This window comes from Globicephala melas, chromosome X (assembly GCF_963455315.2).
Source record: "Globicephala melas chromosome X, mGloMel1.2, whole genome shotgun sequence".
Taxonomy (NCBI): Eukaryota; Metazoa; Chordata; class Mammalia; order Artiodactyla; family Delphinidae; genus Globicephala; species Globicephala melas.
Window position 1 is genome coordinate 42,704,565 of NC_083335.1, and position 25,510 is coordinate 42,730,074.

Here is a 25,510-nt window from a genome sequence, read left to right on the forward strand (position 1 = left end):
GGACGCAGGGTCCCTCCCCCGGCGTTATTCCGTCAGCAGCCGGCAAGCGTTACATCCACGAGAGTGCTACTCCCCCAGCTTCCCCGGCCCTGGGCTCCCGCCTGAGAATAACTTGGTTCTGAGCTGGAGCTCGGCTGATTTGAAGGCTTTTAGTATGTAGAATTCCTTATTACTCATTTTTTTCTTAGGCTAACGCAAGTAATTGTCGACCACAATAATGAGGCGGCGGCGGCTTTACCATGGTAACAGGGAAGTCCTATGGTAAACAACCGTGGCATTTTCATTTTAGTTCCGCCCTGTTACGGGAGGGAAACGCTTGGCCACGCCCCAGCGGCGTGCGTTTTATTCTTTTGCAAAAGCTGTGAACCTTCAGGGCGACATGAGGAAAGACAGTCGCGGCAGCCTAGAGGATGAGGGGCGCTCAACGTCAAGGCGGCCACATAGCTGAGGAGATGGGGAGGTAAACGCGGAAGACACCCCTACCTGCTCTAGTGCAGCCTCTGGGCTCCAAGTGTTTCGTGGTGGTGAGGGGGCGGGGCGGCGGAGGACGTTGGCAGGCAGGGTATCTGAAAACTTCGGAACGGAAAATATCTTTGACTGGTTGTACATCGGGAGCAGCTAAGATGATTTTAACTTGGGTTGCTTTGGCTCCAGAGGCTGCATGTTTAAGTGCTGTATCTAGTGCCTACCAGTATAACTCAGAATTTTTAATGGCGTAAGTTTTGTTTTTTAAACCGTTTTTGGAAAAGAACTTAGAGCATAGGGCCTGGTGATGGTGGATCACTGTCTCATAATAATGAACCACCGAAGAATAGGTTGAGGCGCTTAGCCAGGGCTTGTTCTGCCATCAACCATTTGTGGAGAATGGATTGTTGGTTCTATCACTTCATCAACCACCCCTACTGGTTATAGAAGAAGACATGTGTGCAAGGGCTATTTCCTAAGCTTTTGGTTTTTTATATTTGTGTTTCAGTTATAGACCATGTGCCTGTGACCCCATGCCTCATTGCTGTTGTCCATGAGGGTCTTTTCCCTTCATTGCTACGCTCCCAGAGTGACACATTTCTTTTGCCTCCAGGTTGTAGCAAAATGAAGACAGAAGGTGTTGTCTGATGCTGTTGTAGGTATTATGACTGAACCTCAGTTAACACAAGGAAATAGGTGCTGTATGAAGAGGTAGGGGAAAAACTAGGAAAGATGCATTTCTACACAAATGGGACTAAGTGTTATTTGGGGGCTTTGAGCAGAAGAGAAAGGGTATGTAGTGGAGAATCAAAGAATTTGGGAAACCACGGGCAAGATTTGTGGGGCATTGGCAGAAAGTTTTGTGGTAAAGTCCTGAGTTCTTATCCAGTTTTGTTAATGGCACTAAGAATATTGGATAAGGTACCAGTGAAGCAAACAAAGACATGCAAGATTGTGAGGGCACAGAGACTTGGGTTATTTATCCTGGCCATGAAAGGTCATACTTCCAAGGCTGGAGTAAGTGTTGCTTATGTTTGGTCCACATTTAAATTTCCTCAGACAGTCATGGAATGAAATCTCCCTTTGGAAGGCAGAAACCTATGGATAGACAACATTTCACAAAAAAGATTCCAAATAGAACTGTAGCATTACCCAAGTTAGGAGGAATCCTCTGGTGCCTGCAAGACATAAGGTAACTTGGGGCCCTCAGAAAGCACGTGAATGTTGACACAGATCCTGGTCAGTATCTGGCTATAGGTACCAATTGGCTAGCTTTCCAGAAAGAAACATCATTCCTAGGTTTTGCACTACTGCATTATTACAGTGGTTCTGCACCAATATTTATACTTTCTGAGAATGTTTGAGGGTTCAGGTTTGAGGCTACTCTACAGATAATTGTCTAACCCATCAAAGCTGGTTATTCTGGTCTTTCAGCTTTAGCATTTTCATTTATATTTCTTATGTAACTACTTCTCAGTTCATGCTCAGTGAATATATTTCCTGTATTCCTTTCCCAGAATCCTGTTCCTTCAAAGGAGGTTCAGGATTGTTCACCTGCTCAAAGGCTGCCTCATTAAATATGTTGCTAGGTAGCAGGCCAGGGAGTTGGGTGGTCAGTTGAATTGGAGGATTTCCTTTGTTCTTGGCAGTGGCATGCTGACCTCTTGTTGCTGAATGAGGACTGTTTCCAAACCAAGCATTGGGAAAAACTGAGTAAGAGGGGAAGAAGTCTTTTGAGTTTTTTCTCTAGGAGCCACCAGGCTTGTCTGAAACTTTTGTCTGTTTGGGGGCTTGTTCTGTTTCAGAACCAGAACTCTGGGATACCATTGCCTTGGCACATGGAATTCAGGGCCTAGCAAGATGAAGGTGGATATCACTGGATAGCACTTAAACTCCAACAGTATGCTGCTAGGTGAGCATGGCTCGGTTGAGCATGTGGATAATGGCATCAGGCTGGGGTAAACAGGGTGGTGATTAAAAAGAGCTAATATTTGTGAAGGGCCATATAGATTACAAAGCTTTTTTACATAGATCTCACTTGATTCTCACAAAACCTGGGAGATGGTTTTAGTATGCTATCTTTTTGTGGTAAAATATACATAACAAAATTTACAGTTTTAACCTTTTTTTTTTTTTTTTTGTGGTACATGGGCCTCTCACTGTTGTGGCCTCTCCTGTTGCGGAGCACAGGCTCCGGACGCGCAGGCTCAGCGGCCATGGATCACGGGCCCAGCCGCTCTGTGGCACGTGGGATCTTCCCAGACCGGGGCACGAACCCGTGTCCCCTGCATTGGCAGGCGGACTCTCAACCACTGTGCCACCAGGGAAGCCCAGTTTTAACCATTTTTAAGTGCATAGTTCGGTGGCATTAAGAATATTCACTTTGTGCAACTATCATCATTCTCCATCTCCAGAACTTTCGTATTTTCACAAACTGAAACTCCATACCCATCAAACACTAATGCCCCATTGTCTCCTCCCCCCAGCCCCTGGCAACCACCATTCTACTTTGTCTCTATGAATTTGACTACGCTACATACCTCATATAAGTGGAATCGTAACACTGTTTTTCTTTTTGTGATTTATTTCAGTTAGCATAATGTCTTCAAGGTTCATTTATGTTGTAGCATGTATCAGAATTTCCTTCCTTTTTAAGGCTGAATAATATTCCATTGTGTGTATATACCACATTTTGTTTATCCATTCATGCATTGATGAATACTTGGATTGCTTCCACCTTTTGACTATTGTGAATAATGCTGCTATGAACATGGGTGTACAAATATCTGTTTGAGTCCCTGCTTTTAATTCTTTTGGATATATACTCAGAAGTGGAATTGCTAGATCTTGTGGTAATTCTATGTTTAATTTTTTGAGAAACCATCATACTGTTTTCCACAGTGGCTGCACCATTTTACATTCCCACCAGGAATGCACAGGGGTTCCCATTTCATCCTCACCAACATTTGTTATTTTCTGGTTTGTTTTTTTGATAATAGCCACCCTAAAAAGTATGAAGTGGTATTACATTGTGGTTTTGATTTGCATTTCTGTACTATATTGGAAAAACCTACTGTTCTCCTCTCCTGTGTGTCTCCATTACTTTCACATAGAACACTTTACTTTTGACACTTCTGGTCACCAAATATGTGGTGGGGGATTTTCCCCACAACAAGCAATTCTCTGTGACACCAGCTGGGTGTCATACAGTTTAACTCAATTCTGACACTGTCTACCTGGAGATAGCATCAGATTCACAGGTTAAGGGCTCAGTCCCACAAGACTGCTTTCCACCCCCACTTATGCCAGTCACAAGCCCAGGTTATCACCTGTGTTTTTGACTAATTGGCTATAAATCAGAGGTTCCAGCGACTTCCTCCTTGGGTTCAGTTAATTTGCTAGAGTGGCTCATAGAACTCGGGAGAACAGTTACTTTTGTCAGTTTACTAAAGGATATGACAAAGGATACAGTTGAACAGCCATTTGAAGAGATATATAGGGTGAGTTCTTCAAGGGTCCCAAGTGCAGGAGCTTCTGTCTCTGAAGAGTTGGGGGTACATCATTCTCCTGGTATGTGGATGTGTTCATCCACCTGGAAGCTCTTCGAACCCCCTACTTTGGGGATTTTTATGAAGGCTTTGTCACATAGGCATGATCAATTATTACTCCATTTCCAGCTTCTCTCCCCTCTCTGGAGGAGGGGGAGGGGGCAGAGCCAAAAATTCCAAGCTTCTGATCATGGCTTGGTTATTCTGGTGACCAGCCCCCATCCAGGAGCTCACCCAGAGTTGCCTCATTAGAACAAAAAATGCTGCTAGTGCTCTTATCATTTAGGAATTTATGAGGCTTTTAGGAGTCCTATGTAAGGGATGGGGTCAAAGACCAAATATTAGAACAAGAGATGCTCCTAGTGCTCTTAGGAAAAGGTTTTAGGAGCTCTGTGCCAGGAACCGGGGGCATAACCAAATATATATATTTTCTGTTATCCAACACCTAAGGATTAATGAGGTTGAATGTCTTTTCATGTGCTTATTGGCCATTTGTAGATCTTCTTTGGAGAAATATCTATTTAAGTCCTTTTCCCATTTTTTAATCTGGTTGTTTGGTTTTTTTTGTTGTCATTGAGTTGTAGGAGTTTTTAAAAATATATTCTGGATCCTAATCCCATATCAGATATATGATTTCCAAATATTTTTCCCATTCTGTGGGTTGTCTTTTTACTGTGTTGGTAGTGTCCTTTGGATACACGAAAGTTTTAAATTTTGATGGAGTTCAACTTATCTATTTTTTTATTTGTTACCTGTGCATTTGGTATCATTTCCAAGAAATCTTTGCCAAAACCAGTGTCATAAAACTTTTCTTCTATGTTTTCTTCTGAGAGTTTTATAGGTTTAGCTCTTACATTTAGATCTTTGGTCCAGTTTGAGTTAATTTTTGTATATGGTTTAAGGTAAAGGTCCAACTTTATCCTTTAGCATGTGGATATCCAATATTCCCAGCGCCATTTGTTCAAAAGACTGCCCTTTCCCCATTGAATGGTCTTGACACCCTTGTTGAAAATCATTTGACCATTGACCATATATGTGAGCGTTTATTTCTGGACTCCCTATTCTATTCCATTGATCTATATGTCTGTCTTATGCCAGTGCCACACTGTTTTGATTATCGTACAATAGATTTGTAGTAAGTTTTGAAATCAGGAAGTGTGAGACCACCAACTTTGTTCTTTTTCAAGATTGTTTTAACTTCAAAATCCCTTGGGATTCCATGTAACTTCTAGGATAGATTTTTAAAAAAATTTCTTCCAAAATGTTATTGGGATTTTAATAGGGATTGCTTTGAATTTGTAGATTGCTTTTGGTGGTATTGACATCATAACAATATTGCATCTTCCAACTCATGAACATGGATGTCTTTCTATTTATTTGTGTATTCCTTAATTTCTTTCAGTAACCTTTTGTAATTTTCAGCATAAAAGTCACCTTCTTGGTTAAGTTTAATCCTGAGTATTTTATTGTTTTTTATATATATATATATTTGACATATAACATTATATTATTTTCAGGTGTACAACATAATGATTCAATATTTGTATATATTGCAAAATGATCACCACAGTAAGTCTAGTTAACAGTCATCACCACACATAATTACAACTTTCTTGTCTTGTGATGAGAACTTTTAATATCTACTCTCTTAGCAACTTTCAGGTACACAATGCAGTATTACTAACTATATTCACCATGCTTTACATTACATCCCAGGTCATATTTATTTTATAACTGGAAGTTTGTATCTTTTGACCACCTTCACCCTCTGGCAACCACCAGTCTGTTCTAACTATGAGGTGTTTTTTTTTTTTTTTGGATTCCACATGTAAGAGAGCTCATATGGTATTTCTCTGACTTATGTCACGTAGCGTAGTGCCCTCAAGGTCCATCCGTGTTGTCACAAATGGCAAGATTTACTTCTTTTTAATGGCTGAATAATGTTCCATTGTATATGTATACTACATTTTCTTTATCCATTCATCCATCCATGGACACTTAGGTTGCTTCCATATCTTGGCTATTGTAAATAAAGCTGCAATGAATATTGGGGTGCATATACTTTTTCAAGTTAGTGTTTTTGTTTCCTTCAGATAAATACCCAAAAGTGGAATTGCTAGATCATGTAGTAGTTCTATTTTTAATTTTTTGAGGAAACTCCATACTGTTTTCCATAGTGGCTGTACCAATTTACATTTCCATCAACAGTGCACAACAGTTCCCTTTTCTCCACACCCTCACCAACACTTGTTATGTCTTGTCTTTTTGAATAGCCATTCCGACAGATGTGAGGTGATATCTCATTGTGGTTTTTGATTTGCATTTCCCAGAAGACTAGTTGTGTTGACTAGTATGTATGTTGACCACGTGTATGTCTTCATGTATGTTGACCACGTGTATGTCTTCTTTGGAAAAAAGTCCGTTCAGATCCTCTGCCCATTTTTTAATCGGATTGTTTGCTTTTTTCCCTTTTGAGTGTTATGAGTTCTTTTTATATTTTGGATATTAACCCCTTATCAGATACATGATCTGCAAATGTTTTCTCCCATGTGGTAGGTTACCTTTTCATTTTGTTGATGATTTCCTTTGCTGTACAGAAGCTTTTTGGTTTGATGTAGTCCCACTTGTTTATTTTTGGTTTTGTTCCTTTACTTACTCTTTTTGATGCTATTATAAATGGAATTGTTTTCTTAATTTCCTATACAGATTGTTCATTCTTAGTGTATAGAAATGCAACTGGCTTTTGTATGTTATTTTTTACACCTTAAATATATATATTTTTTAATTAAAAATGTGTAAAAATATTACTACAGAAACATTACCTAAGTTCAGAAGTGAACTGAGTTATTATTTGTAAGTGGGCCCTTCAATATGATTTTAATATTTGGGAAAATATATTTTAGTAATTCTGATGAAATTTAGAATTCCAGTATTTTGGGGTTTTTTTGTTTTTTTTTAATTTTTATTGGAGTATAATTGATTTACAATGTTGTGTTAGTTTCAGGTGTACAGCAAAGTGAATCTGTTATAAAAATACATATATCCACGCTTTTTTAGATTCTTTTCCCATATAGGCCATTACAGAGTGTTGAGTAGAGATCCCTGTGCTGTACAGTAGATGCTCATTAGTTACCTTTTATATATATATACACACACATATATATATATATGTGTGTGTGTATGTGTCAATCCCAATCTTCAAATTTATCTCTTCTCCCCCCCTTACCCCCCAGTAACCATACGTTTATTTTCTACATCTGTAACTCTATTTTGGTTTTGTATATAAGTTCATTTGTAGGCTTTTTTAATTTTAATTTATTTATTTTTTTAACATTTTTATTGGAGTATAATTGTGTAGGCTTTTTTAGATTCCACATGTAAGCGATATCATATGATATTTGTCTCTCTCTGTCTGAGTTACTTCACTCAGTATGAGAATCTCTAGGTCCATCCATGTTGCTGCAAGTGGCATTATTTTGTTCTTTTTTTTATGGCTGAGTAATATTCCACTGTATATATATACCATATCTTCTTTACCCACTCCTCTTTTGATGGACATTTAGGTTGCTTCCATGTCCTGACTATTGTGAGTAGTGCTGCAATGAATATTGCGGTGCAAGTAACTTTTCAAATTATGGTTTTCTCTGGATATATGCCTAGGAGTGGGATTGCTGGATCAAATGATAGCTCTGTTTTTAGTTTCTTAAGGAACCTGTACTGTTCTCCATAGTGGATGTACCAGTTTGCATTCCCACCAACAATGTAGGAGGGTTCCCTTTTCTCCACACCCTCTCCAGCATTTATTGTTTGTAGGTTTTTTGATGATGGCCATTTTGACCGGTGTGAAGTAATACCTCATTGTAGCTTTGATTTGCATTTCTCTAATAATTAGTGATGTTGAGCATCTTTTCATGTGCTTTTTAACCATCTGTATGTCTTCTTTGGGGAAATGTCTGTTTAGATCCTCTGCCCATTTTTTGATTGGATTGTTTGTTTTTTTGATATTGAGCTTCATGAGTTGTTTGTATATTTTGGAGACTAAAACCTTGTCGGTTGCTTCATTTGCAAACATTTTCTCCCATTCTGAGGGTTTTCTTTTTGGTTTGTTTATGGTTTCATTTGTGTGCAAAAACTTTTAAGTTTAATTAGGTCCCATTTATTTACTTTTGTTATTTTGCAGCAAACTCTGCAAGTTTGCTGAGTTCATTTATTAGTTCTAATGAGTTTTTTCAGGGGGAGGAATATTTAGGCTGTTCTCCATATGAGATCATGTCATCTGCAAACAGGTAATTTTAGTTCTTCCTTTCCAATTTGGATGCCTTTTATTTAATTTTCTTGCCTAATTTCTATGACTAAAACTTCCTTTTCGATGTTGAATATTATTCATCTGAGAGTGTCTTAATTTCTCTCTCATTTCTGAAGGACAGTTTTGCCAGATACAGAATTCTCAGTTGACATTTATTCTTTCAGCCCTATAAATATATTATCTCACTTCTTTTGGTCTCTGAGGTTTCCACTGAGAAATTTGCTGATCATCTTATTGAGGATCCCTTGCACATAAGAGTAGCTTTTTCATGGTCCTTTCAAGATTCTCACTATAGCTGTTGACAGTTTGATTATAATGTATCTTGGCGTAGGCCTCTTTCAGTTTATCTTACTTAGAGTTCATTGAGATTCTTGGACTTGTGAATCCATGTTTTTCCTCAAATTTGAGAAGTTTTCAGCCATTATTTCTTCAAATAACCTCTCTGCTCTTCTTTTCTTTCTTTCAACCTCTGGGACTCTCATAATGCATATGTTGTTTGATTATGTCCCATTAATCTTTTAATCTCTGTCCACTTCATTCTTTTTTGCTCCTCAGACTTGATAATTTCAAATGATAACTTCAGCTTCACTGATTGTTTCTTCTTGTTTCAGTCTATTGTTGAACCCCTCTAGTGAATATTTTAGTTGTTACTATATTTTCAGCTCTAGAATTTCTTTTTTGTTCCTTTTTATAATTTTTGTTTCTTTTTTGGTATTCTCATTTTAAAAATATATTCCTTTCCTCATTCCTTTGGTTCTTTGTGTTTTCCTTTAGTTCTCTGAACATATTTAAGATAATTGTTTTAGTCTTTGTTTGATACTTCTAGTGCCTGTGCTTTTTCAGGGACAGTTTCTGCCACTTTATTTTCTTCCTTTGAATGTGGCATATTTTCCTATTTCTTTGTATGCTTTGTGATTTTTTTAAATTGAAAATTGGGTATTTGAAAAAAACAGCCTTGCAGGTAGGCTGTGTGCTGGGGAAGACATTTACTAATTAGCAAGGCTTGCTCTGGGCCTTGGGATCAGCCTCGTGTCAAGGCTTAAAGTCTTCTTGGACCTTTTCTAGGCGTACATCTTGCCTAGGCCACTGTGTGTGCTTTTTCAATTCCCTAAAATACACATCTGTTTTTAAGTGTCTTACTTTCCAAAAGACTCTCACCACTGCTTCTTCTGGCGGCCATTAATGTTCTGTTGTGCTCCTCTACCTCTAATCTCTTGCCCTGGATGTTGTGAGACTATAGTCCCTCTGCAGCTTTCTCGAGCGGTGTCCACTATTTCCTGTCTTTTCCTAGCCTGAGATCCGAGCTATACCGCTTTTCTCTTTCTGAACTCTAAGAGACCAGTACCTTAGGCAGCCCCTAGACAGATTAGAACATTGCAAAAAAGGTTCACCTTCCTCTTCTTTCCAGTTAGAGGGAGGGAATTGACAGCCAGGCCACTGCATCTCCCAGACTGTGCTTCCGTACACTACAGGGGAAGGAGAGGTGGGGTACAAGTAAGTAAAAATACCACGAAATTTCCTTCCATTTCCTGTGTGGCTTTTTCTTGATTAAGCTTTCGCTTGGTTGCTATAGACTGTTTTCCAGATCTCCTGTAAAGTTATTTTTTGCTAATTTGTAGTTGGTTTTTTAAAAATGTTAATGTGGGTGGGGGTAGGAGAGCCTGGAGTTTCCTAGTTTACCAACTTACAGATATCACTGAAATAAACAGTATTCTATCTGTTTTATAAACAGAGATACCAGTGTTTAGATAGTGACTTATACAAGGTTCACAATTAATGAGGACAAAAGCTGGGCTTTGATTCTATTTCTTTTTCCAGGTTTTGTGATTTTTTTAAAAATAAACTTTGAGTCTGTCATGCAGGGTGAAGTAAGTCAGAAAGAGAAAGACAGATACCGTATGCTAACACATATATATGGAATCTAAGGAAAAAAATGTCATGAAGAACCTAGGGTTAAGACAGGAATAAAGACACAGACCTACTGGAGAATGGACTTGAGGATATGGGGAGGGGGAAGGGTAAGCTGTAACAAAGTGAGGGAGTGGCATGGACGTATATACACTACCAAACGTAAAATAGCTAGCTAGTGGGAAGCAGCCGCATAGCACAGGGAGATCAGCTCGGTGCTTTGTGAACACCTAGAGGGGTGGGAGGGAGGGAGATGCAAGAGGGAAGAGATACGGGAACATATGTATAACTGATTCACTTTGTTATAAAGCAGAAACTAACACACCGTTGTAAAGCAATTATACTCCAATAAAAATGTAAAGAAATAAATAAATAAACTTTGTATTTTAGGATAGTTTTAGATTTACCAGAAAGTTCCAAAAATAGTACAGAGAGTTCCCATATCCACCCACTCCCTGCCCTGCACACAGTTACCCCTTTTATCAACGTGTTACATTAGTATGGTACATTTGCTACAATCAGTGAACCCATACTGATGAACTAAAGTCCATACTGTTTTTCGGATCTCCTTAGTTTTTACTTAATGTATTTTTCTGTTCTAGGATCCAGTCCAGGACACTACGTTAGATTGTTCTCATGTCTCCTTTGGTTCCTGTTGATTGTGGCAGTTTCTCAGAATTTCTTTGTTTTGATGACCTTGACAGTATTGAGGAGTACTATTCAGGTATTTTGTAGACTGTGCCTCAATTGGGATTTGTCTGATTTTTTTCCTCATGATGAGAATGGGGTTATGGGTGTTTGGGAGAAAGACCACAAAGGTAAAATACCATTCTCATCATATATCAAGGCTTTGATGAGCTGACCAGCCTTTACCAGCTTTTTCCTCCATATAGTTATTTTCCCCACTTTCTATACTCTATTCTTCGGAAGTTAGTCACTAAGTCCAGCCCACTTTCAAGAAGGGTTGGGGAAGATTAAGCTCCACTTCCTGGAGGGTGAGAATCTACATAAATTATTTAGCATTCTTCTATAAGGAAGAATTATTTATTTTGTTTCTCAAATTGTTCCAGCTTTGTTCATTAGAAACTCTTTCACATTGGACCCTGTATCCCTTTGGCATGTCCCCATTGTTTTGTTCTTTGAGCACTTCCTTACTTTCTGGCACTACAGGTTGCTCATTTTGTATATTCCCTGCCACAGCCATGGGAGAACCAGCCATTTCTCCAAGGAGACCTGGTTCCTTTTATTAAATCAGAATGTCTTCCAGAATATGAAAGATCTAGATGACTGTAATAGAACCAGTGGAAACCCATTTGTAGGGGTATGTGTGTGTAGGAGGTGGTTAACAGGAGCAAAAGAAAAAGGGAAATCTGGAAGGGTCATAATCCAATTCTCTTGAATGATAGTTTACTATCCATTTGGAGGCAATTTAAGAACACAAACTAAGAGATACCTTGGGTTCAGATGCCAGCACTGTCACTTTCTAGCTGTGTGTCTGTGAACCTCAGTTTCCTCATCTGTAATGTGGATATAATAACCTCATGAGGTTGTTGGGATGATGATGAAGTGATTTATTTATTTATGTATTTATGTACTTACCACACTCTGCAGCATGTGGGATTTTAGTTCCCCGACCAGGGATCGAACCTGCGCCCCCTGCAGTGGAAGCACAGAATCTTAACCACTGGACCTCCAGGGAAGTCCTGATGATTAAGTGATTTAGAACACAAGCTTTTGCACAGTGCCTTGCACATGGTAAGCATTCACATCTTAGCTATTATTCTTAGTTTCAGTTCTTATCTGAACTAGCTACTGTAATGTCACGAACAACCGTGAGCTCTCACTTTTTAAATTTGATGCCTTTGTTATTCAACTTCCTTCTTGTTATATTTCTTTCCCTAGGAATGATTTTCGTGGGACCCAGTGCATCTTCTCATTTGAGATATCACCGAGAAGCTGTGAGTGATGTCATTGCCCTGTACTGGAGAAGCACTGGTGTGTGGGGGTCTCTATGCAGGTGATGATTCTAGGGACCATGGGCTTGAAGTAGCAGCCTATTCCCCAGACCCCTATTCAGGTCCAGTCCACTCTTGAAACTCTTGAATCAATGTTTTTCTTCAAGGCCATGAGAAAATTATGTTGTTCAAATATGGTATATTTGTATTAAAGTGCAGTGAACTCCAAATCTGTTTTTGTTAATAGAATAAAAATTCTTTATCACCTTCCCGGCAAATTTAATGTCCCCTTGTCAGGTTAGCTCTTTAAAATGTAAGAAGAAATTGTCTTCCTTTTGATCATGCGATTCTCCTCCTAAAGGCTCTTCCTGTTTCACTGTGGATGAAGTCTAAAGTCCTCCTCCTGAATGTCAGCACCCCCTATTAGATTGCCACATTTTTTATACCCATGAACCTTCTCCCATGACTCCCATGCCTGACATGTTTTCTCATAATTTCCTTCACTAGACTGTCATTCAAATAACTTTTTAAACTCTTCCCAGAGTAATGTAAAGAGTGCTAATACCTCCCTATCTACTGTGTTTTGAACACTGCTGTTCAGTTATTACCTAGAGTGCACTGGCCTTTGGTATGTGTATGGTATAAATACTCAAAGTATTCAACATTTGGTTGTGTTTCTATATATCTTCTAAATATTTGTATTAATGTTGTCTTCTCCCTAAAGAACATGTATGTAAGTACCCCAGTCAATATAGTACTAAGTATCTGCTTATTGATAATGAGGAGGAAGATAAAGATAGGTCTAGAGTATAGTCATTGACAAATTTGAATAAGGGGACTTCTTACATCTGAGGTAGTCAGTGTCTCTGCCTTCTTAAGTCCCTTGGCTGTGATTATAGGAAATTAACTCCCAACTCAGTCCACAGCTGGGTGTTCCTTCAAGAAGATTGCTATTTCTGAGTCTTAGAGCTTGGAACCTATATTTATGGTTGGCCACTTGGGATCCATAATCTCAACCAGTGTCTAATCTTCCTGTAGGGATTGACTATTTTACATTACCATTCCTAGTTTATGCTGATGCTGCCTTCATCCATGCCTGTGATTGGAATCCTCATGCTGTACCTGCTCTGAGAAAAAAATCTAGAGATAAATGGAGTAGCAGATTGGTGCCAAATATACTTTGAAGATAACAGGAAGGTGAGTGCAGGGGAAATATATCTTTTGAGTGACTTTCCACATATACTACCAGGCAGTGACTTTCAGAAAATATCCAAAGTAAGACCAACTGTGTTGTTTACCTTCATCATCTCACCATACAAAGCACTGTTCTTATATTGAATGATTTCACTCATAGAATTTGAGTGATACATGTAGATAGTTAGTTGCATGTAATCGGGTAAAGGAGAAGATTGGTAAGCAGCCAAGGTCTGGAACTAGTACAGAAAGATAATAAAATGGTTGAAGTAAAACTATGGGACTTCAGATTTTTAATGCTGTTTAAAAGATGTGGATTGCCTGCTCTAAAAGAAATTAGAGAGGAAAATGATGGGAGAAATGTTAAGTTGGAGTGAAAACTCATGAAAAATGAGTCTTCCTTATTTCCTACAAAATAAAGTGGAGAAGCATTTGTTTCTTTGTTTTTCTTTGCAAAATACACAAGTGGAAAAGAGAATTCAGAAAATCGTCATAGTCATTTTCCCTCTTGCTGTGCTATGGCTATGTCCTATTTGAAAGTACTGCTGTTGTTCCTCATTTCATTTTCTTTACACCTCTTGTAGCTGAAACTGTTGCACATTGCTGACAGGGTAGTTCTTGGGCTGGTCCTTAGCTCTGAAGAAGGCTGGTTCATTGCCTGCCAAATGTTACACCAGGACACTGGAGGCATTTTGCATGTCCACCGAAATGTGGAACCTTGCCTGCAGAAGAATCTAGCTTCCTGGAAGCAGGGACATAGAAGAGAAGCAGCACTGTTAGTATCCTCAGCAAATTATCAATGACAAGTGGAAATATAAAGCTACTAGGGTGTCTGTGAGGGAAATGCTGGTGGTAGTCACCGAACTACAGTGGCAAAGGTGGGCTCAACCTGTAGAAACTCACTTTGCCATTCTCTACCAACAAGAGCACAGTAAACTGTGTAAGACACAGATCTTGCATATTCAGCTAGTAAAATCCTGTGGTGCCCATGTGGATCACAGAGTTCTGGATATGAACTGCCACCCCTGTCCTCTAATTGACTAGAGGAGGTGAATCCAGGGGCACACGGGTTCCATCTGTGAGTAAGCTTCCATAGTTGATTCCTTTAATTTATTAGTTCAACTCAAGTTGTAATCCCCTGTCTCCTAGTGATATGTTTTAATTTTTTTAAAGAAAAAACAGCTTTATTGAACTATAATTCACACTTAAACTATACAATTCAGTGGTTTTTAGTATACTCACAGAGTTCTGGAACCATCACCACAGTCAATTTTAGAATATTTTTGTCACCTCAAAAGAAACCCTATAACCTTTAGCTATAAGCACCCCAATCCCCTATTCCCTCTAGCCCTGGGCAACCACTAATGTATATTTTGTCTCTGTTTGCCTATTCTGGACATTTCATATAAATAGAATATATGGTCCTTTGTGACTGGCTCCTTTTACTTAGCATAATGTTTTAAGGTTCGTTCATGTAGTAGCACATATTAGTACTTCATTCCATATGTATGTGAGAGAGAGTGTGTGTGTGCACATGCATGCACACACATAACAGCTATATTGAGACATTATTCATATAACATACAATTCACACATTTAAAGTGAACAATTCAATGGTATTTAGTATAATCACAGAGGTATGCAAATATCAGTCATTTTAGATAAATTTAGAACACCTGTTTTCAGTTCTTTTGGGGAATGTACCTAGGAGTGGAATTGCTAGGTCATATGGTAATTCTGTGTTTAACTTTTTGAGAAAGTGCCAAGCTTTCCAGAGTGGCTGTACCATTTTATAATCCCACAAGCAATGTACAAAGTTTCCATTTCCTCCACATCCTAATCAACACTTGTTACTTTGTTTTTTTGCTTATGACCAGCCTAGTGGGTGTGAAGTGGTATCTCCTTGTGGTTTAGTTCTGCATTTCTCTAATAATGCTGTTGAACATTTTTTCATTTGCTTGCTGGCCATTTGTATAACTTCTTTGGAAAATGTCTATTCAAGTCTTTTGTCCACTTTTTAATTGGGCTGTCAATATGTTGTTGAATTGTAAGAGCTCTTTATATATTCAAGATATTAGAACCTTATTAGATGCCTGATTTGCATATATTTCCTTCCATTCTTTGGTTTTTTTTTTTTTTTTTTTTTTTTTTTTGCGGTACACGGGCCTCTCACTGTTGTGGCCTCTCCCGTTGCAGAGCACAGGCTCCGGACGCGCAGGCCCAGCGGCCATGGCTCACGGGCCCAGCCGCTCCGCGGCATGTGGGACCCTCCCAGACCGGGGCACGAACCCGTGTCCCCTGCATCGGCAGGCGGACTCCCAACCACTGCGCCACCAGGGAAGCCCTGGTGTTTTTTTTTTTTAAGACTTAATTTTTTTGTGTGTGTGGAGCAGTTTGTAGGTTCATAGAAAATTCAAGAGAAAGGTACAGAGATTTCCCATGTACCTCCTGCCTCTATACATACATAGCCTCCCCCATTTTTAACATACCCCACCAGAGTGGTACATTTATTACAACTGATGAATCTGTATCAACACATAGTAATTACCCAAAGTTCATAGTTTATCTTAGTGTTCACTCTTGATGCTGTACATTCTGTGGGTTTGGGCAAATGTATAATGACTTATGTCAGTCATTGTAATATCATACAGAATATTTCCACTGCCTTAAAAAATCCTGTGTACTCAGTACCACCACTCACCCCACAGCCCCTGGATACCACTGATCTTTTTTTACTGTTTTTACAGTTTTGCCTTTTCCAGAATGTTATATAGTTGGAATGATACAGTATGTAGCCTTTTCACTTTGTGTTCTTTGAGTAATAAGCATTTATAAGGTTCTTCTATGTCTTTTCATGGCTTGATAGCTCATTTCTTTTTAGCACTGAGTAATATTCCATTGTCTAGATATACCACAGTTTATTTATCCATTTACCTACTGAAGGACATCTTGTTTGCTTTCAAAAGTTTTGGCAATTGTGAATAAAGCTACTATACATACTTGTGCGCACATTTTTATGTGGACATAAGTTTTCACTTCCTGTAGGTAAATATCAAGGAATGTGATTGCTGGATTGTATTGGAAGAATATGTTTAGTTTTGTAAGAAACCACCAAGCTGTCTTTCAAAGTGGCTGTACGAGTTTATATTTCTACTAGCAATGAATGAGAGTTCTGCTCTTCAACCTCTTTGCCACTATTTAGTGTTGTCAGTGTTCTGGATTTTGGGCATTTTAATAGGTGTATAGTGATATCTCCTTGTTATTTAATTTGCAATTCCCCTGATGACATATGGTGTGGAGCTTCTTTTCATATGCTTATTTGCCATCTGTATATCTTCTTCAGTGAGGTATCTGTTAAGGTGTAAGGCCCATTTTTTTTTTTTTTTTTTTTTTGCGGTACGTGGGTCTCTCACTATTGTGGCTTCTCCCGTTGTGGAGCACAGGCTCTGGACGCGCAGGCTCAGCGGCCATGGCTCACGGGCCCAGCCGCTCCGCGGCATGTGGGATCTTTCCAGACCGGGACACGAACCCGTGTCCCCTGCATCAGCAGGCAGACTCTTAACCACTGCGCCACCAGGGAAGCCCAGGCCCATTTTTTAATCGAGGTACTTGTTCTCTTATTGTTTTTATTTTAATCCTTCATTCTTTAATAATTAGAGCTCAGTTACAAAAGTATTGGCTCTTTGAACATGATTTTTTATTAAGGTATTGTTGATTTACAATATATATAAGTTTCAGGTGTACAACATAGTGATTCACAACTTTTTTTTGTTTGTTTTTTTTTGTGGTACGCAGGCCTCTCACTGTCGTGGCCTCTCCTGTCGCGGAGCACAGGCTCCGGACGCACAGGCTCAGCGGCCATGGCTCACGGGCCCAGCCGCTCCGCGGCATGTGGGATCTTCCCGGACCGGGGCACGAACCTGTGTCCCCTGCATCGGCAGGCGAACTCTCAACCACTGCGCCACCAGGGAAGCCCCAATTCACAACTTTTAAAGGTTATACTTCATTTATAGTTATTATAAAATATTGACTATATTCCCTGTGCTGTGCAATATATCCTTGTAGCTTATTTTATACATAGTAGTTTGTAACTTTTAATCCCATACCCCTATATTTCCCCTTTCCACTTCCCTCTCCCCACTGGTAACCACTAGTTTGTTCTCTGTATCTGTGAGTCTGCTCCTTTTTTTTGTTATATTCACTAGTTTTTTTTATGTTTTAGATTCCACATATAAATGATATCATACAGTATTTGTCTTTGATTTATTTCACTTAGAATAATGTATTCCAAGTCCATCCATTTTGTTGTAATTGGCAAAATTTCATTCTTTTTTATAGCCAAGTTGTATTCCATGGTATATATACACCACATCTTCATTTTCCATTCGTCTGTTGAAAGACATTTAGGTTGCTTTCACATCTTGGCTATTGTAAATAATGCTGCTATGAATATTGTGGTGCATGTATCTTTTCGAATTAATGTTTTTGGTTTTGTTGGATATATGCCCAGGAGTGGAATTGCTGGATCATATGGTAGTTCTATTTTTAGTTTTTTGAGGAACCTCCCTACTGTTTTCCACAGTGGCTGCATCAGTATACATTCTTACCAACAGTATACCAAAAGGGTTCCCTTTTCTCCACATCTTCTTCAACATTTCTTATTTGTGGGGTTTTTTTTATGATAGCCACCTGACAGGCATGAGGTGATATCTAATGGTTTTGATTTGCCTTTCTCTGATGATTAACAATGTTGAGCATCTTTACATGTGCCTGTTGGCCATCTATATGTCTTCTTTGGAAAAATGTCTATTCAGGTGTTCTGCCCACTTTTTTTTGTTTTTCTTTTGCGGTATGCGGGCCTCTCACTGTTGTGGCCTCTCCCGTTGCGGAGCACAGGCTCCGGACGCACAGGCTCAGCAGCCATGGCTCACGGGCCCAGCTGCTCCGCGGCATGTGGGATCTTCCCAGACCGGGGCACGAACCCGTGTCCCCTGCATCGGCAGGCGGACTCTCAAGGACTTTGCCCACTTTTTAGTGGAGTTGTTTGTTTTTTTGATGTTGAGTTGTATGAGCTGTTCATACATTTTGGATATTAATCCCTTATCGGTCATATCATTTGCAAATATTTTGTCTAATTCAGTAGGTTGTCTTTTTGTTTTGTTGATGGTTTCCTTTGCTGTGAAAAAGCTTTTAAATTTAATTAGGTCCCATTTATTTATTTTTGCTTTTGTTTCCTTTACCTTAAGAGGTAGATCCAAAAAAATATTACTGCAGTTTATGTCACAGTGTTCTGCCTATGTTTTCTTTTAGGAGTTTTATGGTTTCTGGTCTTACATTTAGGTCTTTAATCTATTTTGAGTTTATTTTTGTATATGGTGTAAGAAAATATTCTAATTTCCTTCTTTTACATGTAGCTGTCCCGTTCTCCCAACACTACTTTCCCAACACTACTTTTCTCCATTGTATATTCTTGCCTCCTTTGTCGTAGATTAGTTGACCATAAATGTGTGGGTTTATTTCTGGGCTTTCTATCCTGTTCCATTGATCTATGTGTCTGTTTTTGTGACAGTACCATGCTGTTTTGATTACTTTATCTTTGTACTATAGTCTGAAGCCAGAGAGCATGGTACCTCCAGCTCTGTTTTTGTTTCTCAAGGTTGTTTTGGCTATTCGAGGTCTTTTGTGTATCCATACACATTTTAGAATTATTTGTTCTAGTTCTGTGAAAAATGCCATTGGCATTTTGATAAGGATTGCATTGAATCTGTAGATTGCCTTGGGTAGTATGGTCATTTTAACAATATTGATTCTTCAAATCCATGAACATGGTGTAGCTTTCCATCTGTTTGTGTTGTTTTCAGTTTCTTTCATCAGTGTCTTACAGTTTTCTGGGTACAGGTCTTTTACCTCCTTAGGTAGGTTTATTCCTAGGTATTTTATTCTTTTTGATGTGATAGTAAATAGGATTGTTTCCTTAATTTCTCTTTCTGATACTTCATTGTTAGTGTTCAGAAATGCAACAGATTTCTGTATGTTAATTTTGTATCCTGAACCTTTACTGAATTCATTGATGAGCTCTAGTAGTTTTTTGGTGGTGTCTTTAGGATTTTTTTCTATATAGTATTGTGTCATCTGCGAACAGTGACAGTTTTACTTCTTTTCCAATTTGGATTCCTTTTTTTCATCTGATTGTTGTGGCTAGGACTTCAATACTCTGCCCATTTTTCAATTGGATTTTTTTGGCTGTTGAGTTGTATGAGATCTTTATACATTTTGGATATTAGCCCCTTATCAGATATATGATTTGTAAATATTTTCTCCCATTTGGTAAGTTGCCTTTTCATTTTGGTTATGGTTTCCTTTATTGTGCAGAAGCTTTTTGGTTTGATGTAGTCCCACTTGTTATTTTTGCTTTTGTTGCTTTTGCTTTTGGTGTCAAATCCAAAAAATTCTTACCAATATCAATATCAAGGAGATTACTGCCTATTTTTTCTTCTAGGAGTTCTTTTTAATGATTTCAGGTTTATGTTCATTTTGAGTTAATTTTTGTGTATGGTGTAAGGTAGTTGTCAAGTTTCATTCTTTTGCATGTGACTGTCCAGTTTTCCCAGTACCATTTATTGAAGAGACTGCCCTTTCTGAATTGTATATCTTAGCTCCTTTGTCATAAATTGACCATATATGCATGGATTTGTTTCTGGGCTCTCTACTGTGTTCCATTGATCTATGTGTCTGTTTTTATGCCAATACCATACTGTTTTGATTACTATGACTTTGTAATATAGTTTGAAATCAGGAAGTGTGATGCCTCCAGCTTTGTTCTTCTTTCTCAAGATTGCTTTGACTACTTGGGGTATTTTGTGGTTCCAAAGAAATTTTAAGATTTGTTGTGTTTCTTTGGAAAGTGCCATTGGAAGTTTGATAGGGATTGCACTGAATCTTTAGATTGCTTTGGGTGGTTTGGACGTTTTAACAACATTAATTCTTCTAGTCCATGAACATGGAATGTCTTTCCATTTAGTTGTTCTTCTTTCATAAATGTCTTCTAATTTTCAGTGTACAGGTCTTTCACTTCCTTGGTTAAATTTATTCTTAAGAATTTTTTTTGATGCAGTCGTAAAAGGGATTGTTTTCTTATTTTCTCTTTATGGTAGTTCATTATTAATGTATAGAAATGCAACATTTTCTGATTTTGTATCCTGCAACTTTACTGAATTTGTTCATCAGTTCTAAGAATTTATTGATGGAGTCTTTAGGGTTTTTCATATATAATATGTCATCTGCAAATAGCAACAGTTTTACTATTTCATTTCTGATTGGAATGCCTTTTATTTCTTTTTCTTGCCTAATTGCTGTGGCTAGGACTTCCAGATACTATGTTGAATAAAAGTGATGAGAGTGGGCATCCTTGTCTTGTTCCTAATCTTAGAGGAAGGTTTCAGTTTTTCTCCATTGAATGTGGTGTTAGCTTGGACTTTTCATATATGGTCTCTATTATGTTAAGATATGTTCCCTCTATGTACACTTTGTTGAGATTTTTTAAAATCATAAATGGATGTTAAATTTTGTTATATGCTTTTTCTGCATCTGTTGAGATGTTCATATGATTTTTACCCTTCATTTTGTTAATGTGGTATATCACATTGATTACTTTGCAGATGTTGAACCATCCTTGTTTCCCTGGAATAAATTCCCCTTGATCATGGTCTGTGATTCTTTTATAGGGTTGATTTCATTTTGCTAATATTTTGTTGAGGATTTTCGCATCTGTGTTCATCAGGGATATTGGCCTGTCATTTTCTTTTTGTGGTGTCCTTGCCTGGTTTTGTTATGAGGATAATACTGGCCTCGTAAAATGAGTTTGAAAGTGTTTCCTTCTTTTCTGTTTTTCTTTGGAAGAGTTTGGAAGGATTGGTGTAAATTTTACTTTAAATGTTTGGTACCATTCACCAGTGAAGCCATCTGGTCCTGGACTTTTGTTTGTTGGAAGGTTTTTGAATCTGATTTAATCTCCTTACCTTGTAATCAATCTATTCAGTTTTTCTGTTTCTTCATGATTCAGTTGTCGTAGGTTGTATCTAGGAATTTATCCATTTCTTCTGGGTTGTCCAGTTTATTGGCATAGTTGTTTATAGTTGTCTCTTATGATCCTTTTTATTTCATAAATTTTAAATTGAATGATGAAATCTCACACCATTCCACTCTGTCCCACCTGGAATCCCCAATCATTGACATAGTCTGCTCCTGACACACAACCACAGACCTCTCTTCATCTCATCATGTAGGTATTATATTACCTCACATCATCACAAGAAGAAGGGTGAGTACAGTACAATAAGATACTTTGAGAGAGAGAGAGAAAAAGCACATTCATATAATTTTTATTACAGTATATTGTTAGAATTGTTCCATTTTATTATGAGTTATTGTTGTTAATGTCTTATTATGTCTAATTTATGAATTAAATTTTATCACAGGTATGTATACATAGGAAAAAACATAGTGTATATATATATATATATATATATATGCTTCTATACTGTGCAGTTTCAGACATCCACTGGGGATCTTGGAACATATCCTCCATGGGTAAGGGGGGACTACTGTATAGCTATCCTTGCTTGCTTTTGGTTTCCATTTGAATGGAATATCTTATTCCAGGCCTTCTCTTTAATCGATATATGTCCTTAAAGTTGAAGTCAGTCTCTTGCAGGCATCATATAGTTGGGTCTTGGTTTGCTTGTTTTTTTAATTTGTGCAGCCACTCGTGGTCTTCTGATTGGAGAGTTTAGTTTACATTTAGAGTAATTATTGATATGTATGGTCTTATCACATTGTTAATTGGTGTCTGGCTATTTGTAGTTCATTTATTCCTTTCTTCCTCTCTTTATCTCTTCTTTTGTGGTTTGATGACTTTCTATTTTTAATTTTTTTATTGAGTTGTATTTGACATATAACACTGTAAGTTTAACGTGTACATTATATTGATTTGATACATTTATTTTGCAGTATGATTGCCATTGTACCATTAACACCTCTATTGCATCACATAGTTATCATTTCTTCTAATATTGGGAACAATTAAGATTAGTTCCTGGACTTCCCTGGTGGTGCAGTCCTTGAGAGTCCGCCTGCCGATGCAGGGGACACGGGTTCGTGCCCCGGTCCGGGAGGATCCCATATGCTGCGGAGCAGCTGGGCCCGTGAGCCATGGCCGCTGAGCCTGCGCGTCCAGAGCCTGTGCTCCGCGGCGGGAGAGGCCACAGCAGTGAGAGGCCTGTGTGCTGCAAAAAAAAAAAAAAAAAGATTAGTTCCTTAGCAAATTTAATGTTTAATACAGTTTTGTTGTCTATAATCACTGTACTGTGTATAGGTCTCTAGGAATTATTTATCTATTTGAAAGTATTTACTCTTAAATGACATCTCTCCCATTCTCCTATCCCCCAACGCCTGGTAAAGCCCATTTTATTTTCTGCTACTATGAGTTTGGGTTTTTTAGATTCCACGTATAAGAGGTATCATAGATTATTTGTCTTTCTCTGTTTGACTTACCTCACTTAGCATGATGTCCTTAAGGTCCATCCATGTTGTTGCAAAGAGCAGAATTTCCTTTTTTCATGGCTGAGTAGTATTCCATTGCATCTATACATATCACATCTTCTTTATCCTTTCATCCATTGATGGAAAATCAGTTTGTTTCCATATCTTGGCTATTGTAAATAATGATGCAGTAAGCATAGGAGTTCATATATCTCTTGTTAACCAGCTTTCATTCCTTTGGATATATACTGAGAAGTGGAATTGCTGGATAATATGTTAGTTCTAATTTTAATTTTCTGAGGAATCTCCATACTTTTCTCCATAGTGGCTGAACCAGCTTACAAATCCCACCAGCATTGCACAAGGGTTCCCTTTTCTCCACGTCCTTGCCAACACTTGTTATCTCTTGTCTTCTTGATGACTTCTAGTCTTACAGGTGTGAGGTGATATCTCATTGTAGCTTTGATTTACTTTTCTCTGATGCTTAGTGATGTTGAGCATCTTTTCATGTGGCTGTTGTCCATTTGGGTTTCTTTTTTGAAAAAATGTCTATTTAGTTCTCATGCCCATTTATGGATTTTTTAAATCATTGAGTTGTATGTATTACATAAGTTCTTTATATTTTTTTGATATTACTCCCTTATCTGATACATGGTTTGCAAATATTTTTTCCCATTCTGTAAGTTGCCTTTTCATTTTGTTGATCGTTTCTTTTGCTGTGCAGAAGCTTTTTAGTTTAATGTAGTCCCACTTGTTGATTTTCACTTTTGTTGCTTGTGCTTTTGGTGCCACATCAAAAAAAGCATTGCCAAGACCAATGTCAGGGAGCTTCTTCCCTGTGTTTTCTTCTAGGACGCTTATGGTTTTAGGTCTTATGTTTAAGTCTTTGATCCATTTCAAGTTAATTTTTGTAAGTGGCGTAAGATAGGGGTCCAATTTCATTTTTCCGCATGTGGTTATCCAGTTTTCCTGACAGCATTTGTTGAAGGGACTATCCTTTCCCTACTGGATGTTTCTGGCTTCCTTATCAAATATTAGTTGACTGTATATGCAAGGGTTTAATTATGAGCTCTCTATTCTGTTCCACTGGTCTCTGTGTCTATTTTTATTCCAGTACCATGCAGTTTAACAAAAGAGCAAAGACAGCACAATGGACCAAAAATAGTTTTTTCAACAAATGGTGTTGAAATCACTGAGCATCCATATGCAAAAAAAAAAAAAAAGAATCTAGATGCAAACTTTATACCCTTCACAAAAAGAACTCAAAATAGATTAGAGACCTAAATGTAAAAAAGTGTAAAACTTTGAGAATATAACATCGGAGAAAATCTAGATGACTTTGGCAGTGTATTTTTTTTATACATCTTTATTGGAGTATGATTGCTTTACAATGGTGTGTTAGTTTCTGCTTTATAACAAAGTCAATCAGTTATATACATATACATATGTTCCCATATCTCTTCCCTGTTGCGTCTCCCTCCCTTCCACCCACCCTATCCCACCCCTCCAGGAGGTCACAAAGCACCGAGCTGATCTCCCTGTGCTATGCGTCTGTTTCCCACTAGCTATCTACCTTACGTTTGGTAGTGTATATATGTCCATGCCTCTCTCTCTCGCTTTGTCACAGCTTACCCTTCCCCCTCCCCTATCCTCAAGTCCATTCTCTAGTAAGTCTGTGTCTTTATTCCTGTCTTACCCCTAGGTTCTTCATGACATTTTTTTTCTTAAATTCCATATATATGTGTTAGCATACGGTATTTGTCTTTCTCTTTCTGACTGACTTCACTCTGTATGACAGAATCTAGGTCCATCCACCTCATTACAAATAGCTCAATTTCGTTGCTTTTTATGGCTGAGTAATATTCCATTGTATATATGTGCCATATCTTCTTTATCCATTCATCTGAAGATGGACACTTAGGTTGTTTCCATGTCCTGGCTATTGTAAATAGAGCTGTAATGAACATTTTGGTACATGACTCCTTTTGAACTATGGTTTTCTCAGGGTATATGCCTAGTAGTGGGATTGCTGGGTCATATGGTAGTTCTATTTGTAGTTTTTTAAGGAACCTCCGTACTGTTCTCCATAGTGGCTGTACCAATTCACATTCCCACCAGCAGTGCAAGAGTGTTCCCTTTTCTCCACACCGTCTCCAGCATTTATTGTTTGTAGATTTTTTGATGATGGCCATTCTGACCGGTGTGAGATGATATCTCATTGTAGTTTTGATTTGCATTTCTCTAATGATTAATGATGTTGAGCATTCTTTCATGTGTTTGTTGGCAATCTGTATATCTTCTTTGGAGAAATGTCTATTTAGGTCTTCTGCCCATTTTTGGATTGGGTTGTTTGTTTTTTTGTTATTGAGCTGCATGAGCTGCTTATAAATTTTGGAGATTATTGGCAGTGGTTTTTTAGATGCAACACCAAAGGCACAGTCTATGAAAAAATGGATTGATAAACTGAACTTAATTAAACTTAAAATTTTCTGCTGTACAAAAGACTGTCAAGAAAATGAAAAGACAAACCACTGCCTTGGAGATAATATTTGTAGAAGACATACCTAATAAAGGGACTGTTATTAAAATATGCA

The 25,510-nt window shown here is 38.1% G+C and overlaps 1 protein-coding gene and 1 pseudogene across 10 annotated transcripts in view; both read left to right on the forward strand.

Annotated features, from left to right (window-relative positions):
• Window positions 1–36: 36 nt before the first annotated feature.
• The window catches only part of SYTL4 (synaptotagmin like 4), a 161,847-nt gene continuing 136,373 nt past the window's right edge, over window positions 37–25,510 (forward strand). For 3 of the 10 annotated variants that reach the window (XR_009560731.1, XR_009560732.1, XM_030840567.3), the window contains exons 1-5: window positions 166–460; window positions 2,271–2,377; window positions 10,830–10,951; window positions 11,839–11,982; window positions 12,130–13,379. The gene's annotated coding sequence lies outside the window, so the exon portion shown is untranslated. The other 7 variants (XM_060292503.2, XM_030840568.3, XM_060292505.2 and 4 more) reach the window with 7 other exon arrangements.
• On the forward strand, window positions 380–14,420 carry LOC132594457 (tRNA wybutosine-synthesizing protein 2 homolog; annotated as a pseudogene).